Source organism: Ranitomeya imitator, chromosome 5 (assembly GCF_032444005.1).
Source record: "Ranitomeya imitator isolate aRanImi1 chromosome 5, aRanImi1.pri, whole genome shotgun sequence".
Lineage (NCBI taxonomy): Eukaryota > Metazoa > Chordata > Amphibia > Anura > Dendrobatidae > Ranitomeya > Ranitomeya imitator.
The window spans coordinates 175,135,041-175,151,727 of NC_091286.1; positions in this window are offsets into that span (position 1 = coordinate 175,135,041).

Consider the following 16,687-nt stretch of genomic DNA (forward strand, 5'->3'; position numbering starts at 1 on the left):
TCATTTTGAAGTAAAAAAGAAAGAAAAAAAAGTGCATATATTTCCTTTTATACTTTTTCAGTTTGGAGTTCCATTCTTGGTTTTACATTAAAAATACTGATGGAATATTCGGATTAAAATTTGCAAGTTGTGTAAGCGATATTCACCTGTACTTTAAATCCACAGAGAATTAGCTTTGTACGAGTGATTGCACGCCCTTCGGGCGCGCTGTGATTACGAACCACGCAATGGGGTATAACCACACAGCAGACTGACCTCTCAATGGGGTTTACCCACTCACCAGACTGGCGTATGTGCAGACTAATAGCAAACCTAATTACCTGGTGTACCTCTCCTGCCACTCCTACCTTGTGTATGAAAAAGAAAAAGCTCTGTAGTTAATACTTTTCTGGTAGAGCTATCCGATAGCGCGATCAGTGAACAGGTAGAGGTATCCCATGGCCCTATTCCTAAAGGAAATGAATGGGTAGAGCTATCCGATAGCGCTATTCCTCAATGTTCCTGAGTGCAAGCTATTTCTCATGGTTGAGCGCACTTGGAATCTGACCCCAAGGCCCTGCCCATGCCCAATGTTTGGTCCTCAGACTGCGGCTAGGAGATCCACTTTTGTGTACAAAATTTTTTGGCTTTTACAATTGTTAAAAAGCTTAATAAAAGACTTCTTTGTACACACAGTTGACAGTAAACCATTTGTCAATGTTAGGAATAAGTTTACCCTGCTTCTGTGTCTCAAATATTTTGACCCTTATTTGTTGGCTTTTCCTTCCCCTGGAGAAAGCCACATATAACTGCCCATGTGAAAACACTGGGAGAGAAATAAATTTCTACAATATCCAAGGACTGTCCCTGAGATTTATTGATGGTCATTGCAAAAGCCAACATGACAGGAAACTGACGCCGTCACATCTGGACTGGCAAGTTTTTATCTTTGGAAATCAAGTCAATTCTTGGAATAATTTCTGTCTGACCCATTGCTTTTCCATTTAATGAAACGGCATGAATAATGTTTGCTTTTAAGTTTTTCACATAAAGCCTTGTGCCATTACAAAGCCACGCTTTGTGTTAAGATTATGCAGGAGCATAATTACACCTCCTGGTTTCAGCTTTAGTTCATGTGGAGGCATCCCAGTTGGATTCAAAGGGTATGTGCACACGATGCAGATTTAGTGCAGAACTGCAGCAGATTTTTCTGCAGCAGAAACGCTGCAGAACTGCACTGTGATCACAGTACAATATAAATCAATGTGAAAGAAAAAAAGCTGTGCACATGGTGCTGAAAAATCTGCGCAGAAACGCTGCAGATTTCAAAGAAGTGCATGTCACTTCTTTTGTGCAGTTCTGCAGCGTTTCTGCACCCCTCCATAATAGAAATCTGCAGGTGCGTTTTTTATGCGTTTTTTGTGCAGATTTGTGCTAAAAAAAGCATCAAAAACGCACCTGCAGATTCTGCCAGGAGATGCAGATTTAGTGCAGAACTGCAGCAGATTTTTCTGCACCAAATCTGCATCGTGTGCACACAGCCAAAGAGTTAAGAAACTCTACAGGGTAATCTGAGAATCACACCCTCCTCTTCTGCAATTGTGTCGATGGAGCGATATGTTGAGTGTCCACCTTGAACTTGACTAAGAATTTTGGCATTCAAGGCGTGAACGTCATCATTCAATGGCGTAAGAATTGCTTTATTGGCAGTTGCTTCTACATTTGCATCGGTAATCCCAAGTGAGTCGCCAAAAATAGCTGTAATTAAATCACCCTCTTCAATAAAAGAATTTGGGATTTCATTTGTGTCTTCTGGTAGACCATATACATTTGACAACTCTCCATTGCCAATTTTCAGTAACCATGAGTTGTACTCCACTTCATCCTGAGACGTTCTCATATTCCGTTGTAACTGGAACCGTGAAAACTTACTCCAGGATTTTGAGTATTTAATGGTGGACTGTACAATTTGAGCTCTTTTTTTCACCTTCCACAATTGGTAGGGTTTGACGAAAGTCACCACCATTTATAAAAACTTTTCCACCAAATGGTCTTTTTTTTCCACATATGTCTTGGAACAAATTATCCACAGCGTTCATATTAAAACAGGGATTCATTGTTACTTTGTCCCAAATAACAACAGATGACTCCCTAAGCTCCGTGGCTTGAAGTGAGGTTAGCTTAATTTTTGACAGTGGTCTAATTTGTTGTAATTCCAAGGCCAAACTTGGAATGGTAGGTGCTACTGTTCTGTATTAATGTAGTCGCCAATCCAGTGGAGGCTACTGAGCAAATAAACTTCTTTTTCTGCTTGTAGTATCTTGTGCAAGCAGTTGTACAAAAATGTCTTCCCACTGCCTCCTGGGCCGTCCAGAAAAAAACAGTGTGAGCTAGTGTCGTCTGGCTGTGATGCAGCATTGACTGCTTGCATAATTGCAGCGAAATCTGATTTCTGAGCTTCATTAAGCATAGCTTTCAATTGCTCAGCCTCCTGCTTTATTACAGCATAATTCAGTTGGTCCAGTGTTTCATGTGAACATTTACTGGAGGTGGCAATCCATAATCAGCACAGCACTTTTTATTGCTTAAGAGCACTTCATTAATATCACAAAGAGCCAGTTGCTCAGCAATTTCTGGAGTATACCGCCTGTTGTAATCCTCCATAAATTCGGTTCTATATTTTTGCTATAATGCCAATGGTTTAGCTGGTTCCCCATATACACAAATTATAGCAAATAATTCACGAAGTTGGTAGGGCATATGGAAAGCGATTGCATCCATTAGACCGTCTTCCCATTTGGAATCGTCTTCCAAAAGATGAAGATCAATTCACACATTTTTATACGTGTCATGTATGACTCCATTGACAGTCCTTAAGTCAGCATAAGACTTTGCTCCTCTTACGTCAAGTAAAAGGAGTCTTGGGTAATAACAGCTCACCATCTGTTAAAGAGACTGTATACATTCGGGCAATTGTTTTCCCAAATTGAGCCCATCGTTTTTTCCATCCTTCTGGTACAGCTTTTCTATCCCAGACATAGTGTTCAGGGATTTCACTGTACAAATAGTGACGGGCGGAAGCATCAACTCGGTTTAGCTGAAAATAAGCCTGCAGAGTAGAGGCTTTTGAGTCCAAAATAACCATATCCACATTACCATCTGCTAAAAACACTTGCTGCATGTTTTCAAGGTGAACAGCAAGCCTTTTAATGGTATGTAAATGCATTTTATTTTTTCTGATTCTCCACATGCCCTCAGGGGCACTTATATACCGAGAATCTAGGTACATGGCTAGTTCATTCCAGTTTAATGTATCAAACTTGATATTGGCATGTCCTTTGTATACATATTTGAAAAAATATTTAACACTTATTATTGAAGCACATATCTCAACATTGATTGGCTTCCAATGAAAGTGGACGGTAAAATTACTGGTGTCCCAGCTTTTAGCCCTTGGTGTAACGCAGCTTTATGGACGTGATCCATAACTCTGGCATAACTGACGCGTATTGCCTTTTGATTTTGTTTTATATATTCAATCCTGTCGGATTCAATTTTGACGTAACTGTCAACGATAAATTGTTGCGTCAACTTCCCAGCACTTAAAAGGCGATTGAACTCGTCACGAATGGCAAGCCTGTATGCATAGTACTGCAACAGGGTGATTTTTTTTTTTTTTTTTTTTCTTGTCTATCTTGATCCACTGGTATGGATGGAAGATGAATGTCACCAATTCCTTGATGTTGCGCACTTGGGGCAAATGGAGTTGACAAATTTATTGTCCATCCACTGTCCCCATATGGGAATAGAAGTGGATATGTCATTGCATCACACTTTCTGTGAAGAAAACTGATTTGAGCAGTTTCACTTTTGAGGTGAACTCTGGTGTCCCTATTAAATGGGGGCTCACCCATTGCATTTTCATAAATTATAGCTACTTCATTGCACCTTGGTGCATTGTAGCGCCTCTGATCATCATTGTAGTCATTTTATAATTGACATTGTTATTTCGAGTGGATCGCGATATTTTCTAATTCAGCAATCCTCTCTTCCTCTATTTGAAATTCCCTCATCATTGTGAAGGCTCTAGCGAGTGGGTTAATTGCTTTCATTTTCTCTCCAAGAGATGATAGTGCTGGGAGGCTCTTTTTTTATTTGCTTGACTTCTTGTACTTAATGCTTCTTCACTGTCCAAGATATAAATCTGGGCAAACTTGGGAGTACTAACCACAGCGGGATGCAATGGGGCAATTCTGTGGTAAATTTGTCCATGAATTAGAAAACCGTATGGACCATGCCCAGGAGCTGGCGCTACTTGTGCTCCCATTGATGCCAAAGCAAGCGAGCTATTGTATTGCCTTATATTAGCCATAAAGTTATTGGAGTGCTGATACTCTCCTTTCATCAACTTGACTAATTGCTCATCCATACGAATGGGACGTAATTGGATGCGCCCTCTCTTGCAGCAGGAAGGGAATATTTTGTCCTGCGCCATTTCGTCTTTGAAATTTTTAGATTCGCAGAACTTACATCAAAATGTCAGTTCGCCAGCATAGTGTTCTTCAATACGTGTCTCACCAATTTGATTGAGAAGTCCTCTAGCAGCAAATGTATCTTGCCGTCATCGAGTGGCTCTTGGATTTTGGACACATATTTCTATCTTGTTCTCTTTTTTGTGAAATAGGTGTATCACTTTGTGCATTGCGTGTTGCTCGTTGTCGTGCAGTATTAGATGCTCTACATGATTCAGTTACTTCATTCGTTTCTCTTGCTCTGGCCAGGGCGGCATCAGTAGTTCTTCGACAATTTCGTTCATCTGTTTCATTAAGACGCAGGTTATGCATCCGTATGCGATTCGCTTCTCTACGTGCAGCAGCGCGCTCAATTTGTTTCCATCTTTGCAATGTTGCCTCAGTGTTGCCTCAGTGTTGCAAAAAAGGCTTAAGCCTTAACTCACCACCAGGGAGAGCTCTCCTTAGGTATCCATGGTTACTACCACTAGCAGCTAAGTTACTGTTCAGCTGTGGATGACTCATTGTGTTTAGTCTTTGCCTGATGAAGAGACCTGTGTAGTCTCGAAAGCTTGCAATTTTCCATCTTTTCAGTTAGCCATTAAAAGGTATCAACCACTGAGGACTCTCAATTCTAAATATTTTTCTATCTACTGGCTAACACGGTACCAAGATATACGGTATATCTTTCCTTTATCATTGTGCGCAGCAGACACACGGACACTTCCAAATTAGGTATATTGATTATGAACCTGCACTGAATTCCCATCCACATGCTATGGAGAAAATATGCAAAGTAAATTGACATTATGGAAAATATCCACAGCATAAATTGACCAGTGGATGTGAATGTGCAGCTGGAGAATTTAAGCTTCAGATAAAAAATTATAGACTAAACCCATTGCAATGCAAAATTTGAAGTCTGCGATTTATCATAAGAAAATCAACAAAAGAAAATACAACAAATATATATTAAAATATATATATAAATATAAACAAAATCTACTTTAAGTTGAGAAGTTAAACCCCTTCACGACGTTTGACGTACTCTTACCACATGAGCCCATAGGGGTTCCTGACCTTTGACGAATGAGTAATCAGAGATTGTGCGGGGCACAGGAGCTGTACCCTCACGATCACTGCCAGCAGCTTGGCTTAAGATAAAGCAAAGACCTGCCGGTCACTTCCATGAGCAGTGCCCACACTGCCCTGGGTATGTTAACCCCCTAAATACTACAATCACAGCATTTAGACATTGAGAGAGAGGCTAACTTTCATGTTTGTTTTACTTCACACTGCTTTATACCAAATGTATATAATAAACAGTGGAAGACTGAGACCATGTTTCCTGTGTCTACCTCCATGTGCAGTCGAGTGAGCCGATAGATAGATAATGTGTGTGTGTGTGTCTCGCTCTGGATAGCCAAAACAAAAGAACAGCCTTATCCAGCATAAAGTGAAAAGCAAACAGAAAAATAAAGAGTCCGTATAGAACAGCGGGTCCACCGACTCAGGTCTGTTTCTTTAGCAACACACACTGGAGGTCTGCACACCTCAAGCCACAGACACTGAATGAGACATCTGGCCTTCATTTTATTTGCCTAACCATGCCCCTGGGGTAGGGATATGTGAGCAATCATTCCCACCCATCTCTTATGACTGCTCCTAAAACCTGACCCTGAAATGGCCAAATAACTCAGCACTATACGTGCTGGAGCATACTTCCGAGCTCACACTACCGCAGCCAGTAGCCGCAATGACACATATCTCCCCTCAAGGACTCGTCTGGCGGTAATCTTACAATATACATACACACTTGTGTCTAAATGTATATACAGTGGGGCAAAAAAGTATTTAGTCAGTCAGCAATAGTGCAAGTTCCACCACTTAAAAAGATGAGAGGCGTCTGTAATTTACATCATAGGTAGACCTCAACTATGGGAGACAAACTGAGAAAAAAAAAATCCAGAAAATCACATTGTCTGTTTTTTTAACATTTTATTTGCATATTATGGTGGAAAATAAGTATTTGGTCAGCAACAAAATTTCATCTCAATACTTTGTAATATATCCTTTGTTGGCAATGACAGAGGTCAAACGTTTTCTGTAAGTCTTCACAAGGTTGCCACACACTGTTGTTGGTATGTTGGCCCATTCCTCCATGCAGATCTCCTCTAGAGCAGTGATGTTTTTGGCTTTTCGCTTGGCAACACGGACTTTCAACTCCCTCCAAAGGTTTTCTATAGGGTTGAGATCTGGAGACTGGCTAGGCCACTCCAGGACCTTGAAATGCTTCTTACGAAGCCACTCCTTCGTTGCCCTGGCGGTGTGCTTTGGATCATTGTCATGTTGAAAGACCCAGCCACGTTTTCATCTTCAATGCCCTTGCTGATGGAAGGAGGTTTGCACTCAAAATCTCACGATACATGGCCCCATTCATTCTTTCATGTACCCGGATCAGTCGTCCTGGCCCCTTTGCAGAGAAACAGCCCCAAAGCATGATGTTTCCACCACCATGCTTTACAGTAGGTATGGTGTTTGATGGATGCAACTCAGTATTCTTTTTCCTCCAAACACGACAAGTTGTGTTTCTACCAAACAGTTCCAGTTTGGTTTCATCAGACCATAGGACATTCTCCCAAAACTCCTCTGGATCATCCAAATGCTCTCTAGCAAACTTCAGATGGGCCCGGACATGTACTGGCTTAAGCAGTGGGACACGTCTGGCACTGCAGGATCTGAGTCCATGGTGGCGTAGTGTGTTACTTATGGTAGGCCTTGTTACATTGGTCCCAGCTCTCTGCAGTTCATTCACTAGGTCCCCCCGCGTGGTTCTGGGATTTTTGCTCACCGTTCTTGTGATCATTCTGACCCCACGGGATGGGATTTTGCGTGGAGCCACAGATCAAGGGAGATTATCAGTGGTCTTGTATGTCTTCCATTTTCTAATTATTGCTCCCACTGTTGATTTCTTCACTCCAAGCTGGTTGGCTATTGCAGATTCAGTCTTCCCAGCCTGGTGCAGGGCTACAATTTTGTTTCTGGTGTCCTTTGACAGCTCTTTGGTCTTCACCATAGTGGAGTTTGGAGTCAGACTGTTTGAGGGTGTGCACAGGTGTCTTTTTATACTGATAACAAGTTTAAACAGGTGCCAGTACTACAGGTAATGAGTGCAGGAAAGAGGAGACTCTTAAAGAAGAAGTTACAGGTCTGTGAGAGCCAGAAATCTTGATTGTTTGTTTCTGACCAAATACTTATTTTCCACCATAATATGCAAAAAAATGTTAAAAAAACAGACAATGTGATTTTCTGGATTTTTTTTTTCTCAGTTTGTCTCCCATAGTTGAGGTCTACCTATGATGTAAATTACAGACGCCTCTCATCTTTTTAAGTGGTGGAACTTGCACTATTGCTGACTGACTAAATACTTTTTTGCCCCACTGTACGTACAGTACAGACCAAAAGCTTGGACACACCTCATTTAAAGATTTTTCTGTATTTTCATGACTATGAAAATTGTAAATTCACACTAAAAACATCAAAACTATGAATTAACACATGTGGAATTATATACTTAACAAAAAAGTGTGAAACACCTGAAAATATGTCTTATATTTTAGGTTCTTCAAAGTAGCCACCTTTTTGCTTTGATGACTGCTTTGCACACCCTTGGCATTCTCTTGATGAGCTTCAAGAGGTAGTCATCAGAAATGGTCTTCCAACAAGTTTGAAGGAGTTCCCAGAGATGATTAGCACTTGTTGGCTCTTTTGCCTTCACTCTGCGGTCCAGCTCTCCCCAAACCATCTCGATTGGGATCAGGTCTAGCATAGCACCCCATCACTCTCCATCTTGGTCAAATAGCCCTTACACAGCCTGGAGGTGTGTTTGGGGTCATTGTCCTGTTGAAAAATAAATCATGGTCCAACGAAACACAAACCGGATGGAATAGCATGCCACTGCAAGATGTTGTGGTAGCCATGCTGGTTCAGGATGCCTTCAATTTTGAATAAATCCCCAACAATGTCACCAGCAAAGCACCCCCACACCATCACACCTCCCTCTCCATGCCTCCCGGTGGTAACCAGGCATGTAGAGTCCATCCGTTCGCCTTTTCTGCGTCACACAGACACGGTGGTTGGAACCCAAGATCTGAAATTTGGACTCATCAGACCAAAGCACAGATTTCCACTGGTCTAATGTCCATTCCTTGTGTTCTTTAGCCCAAACAAGTCTCTAATGCTTGTTGCCTGTCCTTAGCAATGGTTTCCTAGCAGCTATTTTACCATGAAGGCCTGCTGCACAAAGTCTCCTCTTAATAGTTGTTGTAGAGATGTGTCTGCTGCTAGAACTCTGTGTGGCATTGACCTGGTCTCTAATCTGAGCTGCTGTTAACCTGCGATTTCTGAGGCTGGTGACTCATAAACTTATCCTCAGAAGCAGAGGTGACTCTTGGTCTTCCTTTCCTGGGGCTGTCCTCATGTGAGCCAGTTTCTTTGTAGCGCTTGATGGTTTTTGCAACTGCACTTGGGGACACTTTCAAAGTTTTCCCAATTTTTCGGACTGACTGAACTTCATTTCTTAAAGTAACGATGGCCAGTCGTTTTTCTTTACTTAGCTGCTTTTTTTCTTGCCATAATGCAAATTCTAACAGTCTATTCATTAGGACTATCAGCTGTGTATCCACCAGACTTCTGCTCAACACAACTGATGGTCCCAACACCATTTATAAGGCAAGAAATCCCACTTATTAAAGCTGACAGGGCACACCTGTGAAGTGAAAACCATTCCCGGTGACTACCTCTTGAAGCTCATCAGGAGAATGCCAAGAGTGTGCAAAGCAGTCATCAAAGCAAAAGGTGGCTACTTTGAAGAACCTAGAATATAAGACATAATTTCAGTTGTTTCACACTTTTTTGTTAAGTATATAATTCCCCATGTGTTAATTCATAGTTTTTATGCCTTCAGTGTGAATTTACAATTCTCATAGTCATGAAAATACAGAAAAATCTTTAAATGAGGTGTCCAAACTTTTGGTCTGTACTGTATGTATTTATTACACACACACATGTATATAGACGTTTGGTATCGCAATGTATGTAACAACCTGACCTATAAAACTCATGCTAGTTGATCCCTTTAGTGAACACCATGAAAAAGTAAAAAAAAAAGTGGCCAAAAAAATGCTTTTCATAATACCGCCAAACAAAAAGTGGAATAAAACAAGAACACGATCAAGAAGACAAATGGAAATAACAATGGTAGAGTTGAAAACACCATCTTGTCTTCTAAAAAAAAAAAAAAAAAACAACCTGCCATACAGCTCTGCCAGTGGAGAAATAGTTATAGCTCTCAGAATACAGTGAGGCAAAAACAATTTATTCAGTCGCCATGACAGCACTAACGAGAGAGGGGATCCGCCCTTCAGGGACAGTAAACCTACAGAGATAAAAGGGCGGCACCTCTCTCCCGCATCAGTTGGTTTCCTGTCCCTGACAGGGGACCCTACAGACTTGCCTTAAGAAGAAAGGTGAAGACTGAAGACAGTTCCCAGGCTTGGCAGGCCGGTTCTGGAAGCAGGAGGTCCCCTTCCTCGGTCGGGTCCAGTGTGCTGGAGGTGCCGCACCACAGAGGGCTGTGGGGGTAGGCAGCAGCAGGAGAAAGCGGCCTTCAGGGGGAGTGCCGACTTGAATGCTTTCATCTCCGGTGCGGGTATGTATTGCCGTGGGAGGCTCTGCTCTCCGGGACCAGGGGTGTTTGGCGGTATCCCGACATATCACGGGTGATGGGCGCATGCCGGCGTCCTGGCGCAGCGGAAGGGGCGGTTCTCCGTGACACGGTGGGTGTCGCGGCTCGATGATGGGACAGGCACGGTCCGTGCCGCGGCAGTGAGCAGGTTCACAGCGTGTTACGGTCTCGTGGTGGGGGAGGACGGCGTGTCAGATAGAGATGACGCTTGGGGAAATGCAGGTATGCGATGCAGCGGTCGGAAGACAGGGGTCTAAATTAGGGGGCGGTCTTGGGGGATAGGGCCCTCCCAATGGCAGATCTACCGAGCAAGGAGATTGGATTAACCTGCTGACCCCTTCCAGGGGTGGTACCTGAAGGGGCCGGCTACTTAACCCCTTCCCGACCTTTGACGCCACGTAGGCGTCATGAAAGTCGGTGCCAATCTGACCCATGACGCCTATGTGGCGTCATGGAAAGATCGCGTCCCTGCAGATCGGGTGAAAGGGTTAACTCCAATTTCACCCGATCTGCAGGGACAGGGGGAGTGGTACTTTAGCCCAGGGGGGGCTTCATCCCCTCCCCCCCCCCGTGGCTAAGATCGCTCTGATTGGCAGTTTCACTTTCAACAGCCAATCAGAGCGATCCAACCCCCCTGCACTCCGATCCACCCCGTGCTCCGATCCACCCCCTCGTGCTCCGATCCACACCCCCTGCGCTCCGATCCACCCCCCGTGCTCCCCCCCCCCCCACCCCATCATACTTACCGAGCCTCCCAGGGTCCGTCCGTCTTCTCCATGGGCGCCGCCATCTTCCAAAATGGCGGGCGCAATGCACAGTGCGCCCGCCGAATTGGCCGGCAGATTCGTTTCAATGTGCATTTTGATCACTGTCATAGGTTTTATCACAGTGATCAAAATAAAAAAAATAGTAAATGCTCCCCTTTATCACCCCCATAGGTAGGGACAATCATAAAATAAAGAATTTTTTTTCCATTATGGTTAGAATTAGGGTTAGGGTTGTTACGGTTTCGGTATGTGCACACGTATTCTGGTCCTCTGCGGATTTTTCCGCTGCAGATTTGATAAATCCGCAGTGCTAAACCGCTGTGGATTTATGGCGGATTTACCGCGGTTTTACAACTGCGATTTTCTATTGGAGCAGTTGTAAAACCGCTGCGGAATCCGCAGAAAGAAGGGACATGCTGCAGAATGTAAACTGCTGCGTTTCCGTGCAGTTTTTCTGCAGCATGTGTACAGAGATTTTTGTTTCCCATAGGTTTACATTGAACTGTAAACTCATGGGAAACTGCTGCGGATCCGCAGCGTTTTCCGCAGCGTGTGCACATACCTTTTAGAATTAGGCTATGTGCACACGGTGCAGATTTGGCTGCGGATCGGCAGCAGATTGGCCGCTGCGGATTCGCAGCAGTGTTCCATCAGGTTTACAGTTCCATGTAAACCTATGGAAAACCAAATCCGCTGTGCCCATGGTGCGGAAAATACAGCGCGGAAACGCTGCGTTGTATTTTCCGCAGCATGTCAATTCCGCAGCGTTTTACACCTCTTCCTCAATAGGAAATCCGCATAAAAAACACTGGAAATCCACGGTAAATCCGCAGGTAAAACGCAGTGCCTTTTACCCGCGGATTTTTAAAAAATGGTGCTGAAAAATCTCACACGAATCCGCAACGTGGGCACATAGCCTTAGGGTTAGGGTTGGAATTAGGGTTGTGGTTAGGGTTGTGATTAGAGTTATGGCTACAGTTGGGATTAGGGTTAGGGGTGTGTTGGGGTTAGTGTTGGAGGTACAATTGAGTGGTTTCCACTGTTTAGGCACATCAGGGGTCTCCAAACACAACATGGCGCCACCATTGATTCCAGCCAATCTTCTATTCAAAAAGTCAAATGGTGCTCCCTCACTTCCGAGCCCCGACGTGCGCCCAAACAGTGGTTTACCCCCACATATGGGGTACCAGCATACTAAGGACAAACTGCGCAACAATTACTGGGGTCCAATTTCTCCTGTTACCCTTGTGAAAATAAAAAATTGCTTGCTAAAACATCATTTTTGAGGAAAGAAAAATTATTTTTTATTTTCACGGCTCTGCGTTGTAAACGTCTGTGAAGCACTTGGGGGTTCAAACTGCTCACCACATATCTAGATAAGTTCCTTTCGGGGTCTAGTTTCCAAAATCGGGTCACTTTTGGGGGTTTCTACTGTTTAGCCACATGAGGGTCTCTGCAAACGCAATGTGACGCCCGCAGAGCATTCCATCAAAGTCTGCATTTCAAAACGTCACTTCTTCACTTCCGAGCCCCGACATGTGCCCAAACAGTAGTTTACCCCCACATATGGTGTATCACCGTACTCCGGAGAAACTGGACAACAAATATTGGGGTCAAATTTCTCCTGTTACCCTTGGGAAAATTAAAAAATTCTGGGCTAAATAATTATTTTTGAGGAAAGAAAACGTATTTATTTTCACAGCTCTGCGTTCTAAACTTCTGTGAAGCACTTGGGGGTTCAAAGTGCTCACCACACATCTAGATTAGTTCCTTTCGGGGTCTAGTTTCCAAAATGGGGTCACTTGGGGGTTTCTACTGTTTATCCACATCAGGGGCTCTGCAAACGCATGACGCCCGCAGAGCATTCCATCAAAGTCTACATTTCAAAACGTCACTACTTCACTTCCGAGCCCCGGCATGTGCCCAAACAGTGGTTTACCCCCAGATATGGGGTATCAGCGTACTCAGGACAAACTGGACAACAATATTTGGGGTCCAATTTCTCCTATTACCCTTGACAAAATAGGAAATTCCAGGCTAAAAAATCATTTTTGAAGAAAGAAAAATTATTTTTTATTTTCATGGCTCTGCGTTCTAAACTTCTGTGAAGCACCTGGGGGTTTAAAGTGCTCACTATGCATCTAGATAAGTCCCTTGGGGCGTCTAGTTTCCAAAATGGGGTCACTTGTGGGGGAGCTCCAATTTTCAGGCACACGGGGGCTCTCCAAACGTGACATGGTGTCCGCTAAAGAGTGGAGCCAATTTTTCATTCAAAAAGTCAAATGGCGCTCCTTCCCTTCCAAGCCCTGCCGTGCGCCCAAACAGTGGTTTACCCCCACATATGAGGTATCAGCGTACTCAGGACAAATTGGACAACAACTTTCGTGGTTCAGTTTCTCTTTTTACCATTGGAAAAATTAAAAAATTGTTGCTAAAAGATCATTTTCGTGACTAAAAAGTTAAATGTTCATTTTTTCCTTCCATGTTGCTTCTGCTGCTGTGAAGCACCTGAAGGGTTAATAAACTTCTTGAATGTGGTTTTGTGCACCTTGAGGGGTGCAGTTTTTAGAATGGTGTCACTTTTGGGTATTTTCAGCCATATAGACCCCTCAAACGGACTTCAAATGTGAGGTGGTCCCTAAAAAAAAATGGTTTTGTAAATTTCGTTGTAAAAATGAGAAATCGCTTGTCAAATTTTAACCCTTATAACTTCCTAGCAAAAAAAAAATGTTGTTTCCAAAATTGTGCTGATGTAAAGTATACATGTGGGAAATGTTATTTATTAACTATTTTGTGTCACATAACGCTCTGGTTTAACAGAATAAAAATTCAAAATGTGAGAATTGCGAAATTTTCAAAATTTTCGCCAAATTTCCGTTTTTATCACAAATAGACGCAGAATTTATTGACCTAAATTTACCACTAACATGAAGCCCAATATGTCACAAAAAAAACAGTTTCAGAAGCGCTAGGATCCGTTGAAGCGTTCCTGAGTTATTACTTCATAAAGGGACACTGGTCAGGATTGCAAAAAACGGCCAGGTCATAAAGGTCAAAATAGGCTGGGTCATGAAGGGGTTAAGGATTCCTAAAGGGCCACCACATGCTTTCTATCCATATTGCAATGGAGTCTCAGGAGCAGGAACTGTTGCAGACTGAGCAGCATTTGGAGAAGCCCCAAACAGTGGCAGTAGTCGTCCTGGAGGTGATAGAGCTGATCAAAGATCCAAGGCCGAAAATCCTCAAGCCGTAATTATTACAACGGCTGAAAGGGTCCCCCCCGCAATCTACGGTACCACTCAGTTACTATAGGGGTAAGTGATCGCCGAGAAAGTTCACTTAGTGATGTGTGTCTCCCCTTATATTCCCTCTCTCCATGTCTATCAGGGAAAAAAACGGTCCTCTATATCTAAACATAAAGAATGTGCTAAGTGTGGAGTTCCTCTCCCGAATGACCACATAAGGAAATTATGCGGACCATGTATTCAACGTTTAATAGCAGAGGAGACACCAGACTTCACTACCAGCCTAAGGCAGATGGTCAGACAGGAGGTCAGGGGTTCAGCAAAATCCCTATATCATAGTAGAGGATCTAGAGATAGAGATCCTAGATCCCCAGGTTCATTTGAGGACAGTGACTCTGGAGCTAATATCAGAGGCTTCTCATTCATCATCATCATCTTCTTCAGAGACTGAGTCCGGTCATTAATTCATTTCCTTTGACCGGATAAACCGGCTCGTCAAAGCTGTGAATAACACTATAGGAATTGAAGAAACCCTGTCATAGAAATCTATGCAGGATGTCATGTTTAAAGGGCTAGATCGAAAATCTCATAGATGTTTTCCTGTAGTTGAAAAAGTAAGCTTCCTCATTACTCGAGAGTGGAAAAAGCCTGAAAGGAAAGGTTCTCTTCCACCATCATTTAAAAGAAAATATCCGTTTGAGGAGACTGCATCTGCGACATGGGATAAAGCCCCAAAACTTGCTGTGGCCAAGGCTTCCAGGAAATCCTCGCTGCCGTTTGAGGATTTGGGAACTTTAAAGGAGCCAATGTGTTTCTTAAGGGAACTTGGGAAACATCAGCGGGGGCTCTCAGGCCATCAATTGCAGCCACCTGTACAGCACGCTCTATGATGGTTTGGCTGGACAGCTTAGAGGATCAACTTAAAAATAAGACTCTGAGAAATTAAATCTTCTCTTCCGTTCCTATGATTCAGGGGGGCAGCAGCTTATCTTGCTGATGCGTCATCAGATTCCGTGAAATTGGCGGCCAGATCGGCGGCACTTTCTAATTCAGCCCGTAGAGCCATCTGGCTGAAATGTTGGCAGGGGGACATGCAAGCCAGATCAAAGCTGTGCAGCATTCCATGTGAAGGGGCGCATCTATTCGGTCCAGTTCTGGATGAACTATTAGAAAAAGCGGGGCATAGTAAAAAACAATTCTCTTACCTAGGAAGAACCATCTACAGACGGGGCACTAACAGAAGATGGTTTGACCATACAAGGTCAAATAGAGAGAAGCCCAGATATGACACCAATAGGAAGAAAGGTAGAGGCTACATGTTCAACTCCTTTCGGGACAACAGAAAGCCACAATGATTGCCGGACCGGGTGGGAGGCAGGCTTCTGGCCTTCTATCTGGCTTGGCTTAATATTTCCAGAAGCCCATTGGTCCTGAACATTATTAAATCAGGACTAAAGTTTGATTTCCAGAACATTCCTAATGATAAATTTCTGGTAACACCTATATGTTCTTCACCTGCAGAACAACTGGCATTAGAATCTGAGGTCCAGGAACGTCAACAGAAGGGTGTATTGGTGGAGGTTCCTGAAGCGCAAAGGGTTAAGGGGTTTTATTCCCCCCTCTTCTTGATTAAAAAGCCAGACTATTCCTTTCACACCATCATCAACCTAAAAGGCCTGAATAAATTCTTATGGGTCCAATCATTTAAAATGGAGTCTGTGAAAACAGCATTAAAGCTATTGTTTGACAGGTGTTTCATGGTCGTCTTAGATCTTAAAGACGCCTATTATCATGTCCCTATACATGCAGACCCCCAGCAGTATTTAAGGGTAGCAGTCTTACTAGGTGGGACGGTTAAACACTTCCAATACAGGGCACTCCCCTTTGGTGTTGCAGTTGCTCCTCGGGTGTTTACAAAGATAATGGTGGAGGTCATGGCACATCTTCATGAACAGGATATTCTAGTGGTTCCATATCTGGATGACCTATTGATAATAGGGAACTCAGAATCACACTGCTCGGCCCAACTCGCAAAAGTAATTGCAGCCTTACAAAGGTTGGGTTGGATTATTAATTTTAAAAAATCACGTTTACAGCCTCTAGGGGTTCAAGAATTCCTGGGTCTCCTTTTGGACTCAAGGTTACAGGAATGCCATCTACCGGATACAAAGGTAGAAAAAATTCAACGGCAAATACTCAAGGTTGTTGATAATCCATTGGTAACATTAAGAGGAGCGATGTCACTGTTAGGCTCACTCATGTCTTGTATCCCGGCGGTTCTTTGGGCCCAGTACCACACCAGAGTCCTATAGTGGGATGTATTGTGCAATACTCGTCTGTTAGAGGGCCACCTGGATAGTACCTTTTCCTTGTCTGATGTCTCTATTCAGTCCTTACGTTGGTGGTTACACACACAAAACTTACGGACTGGGGTTCCAT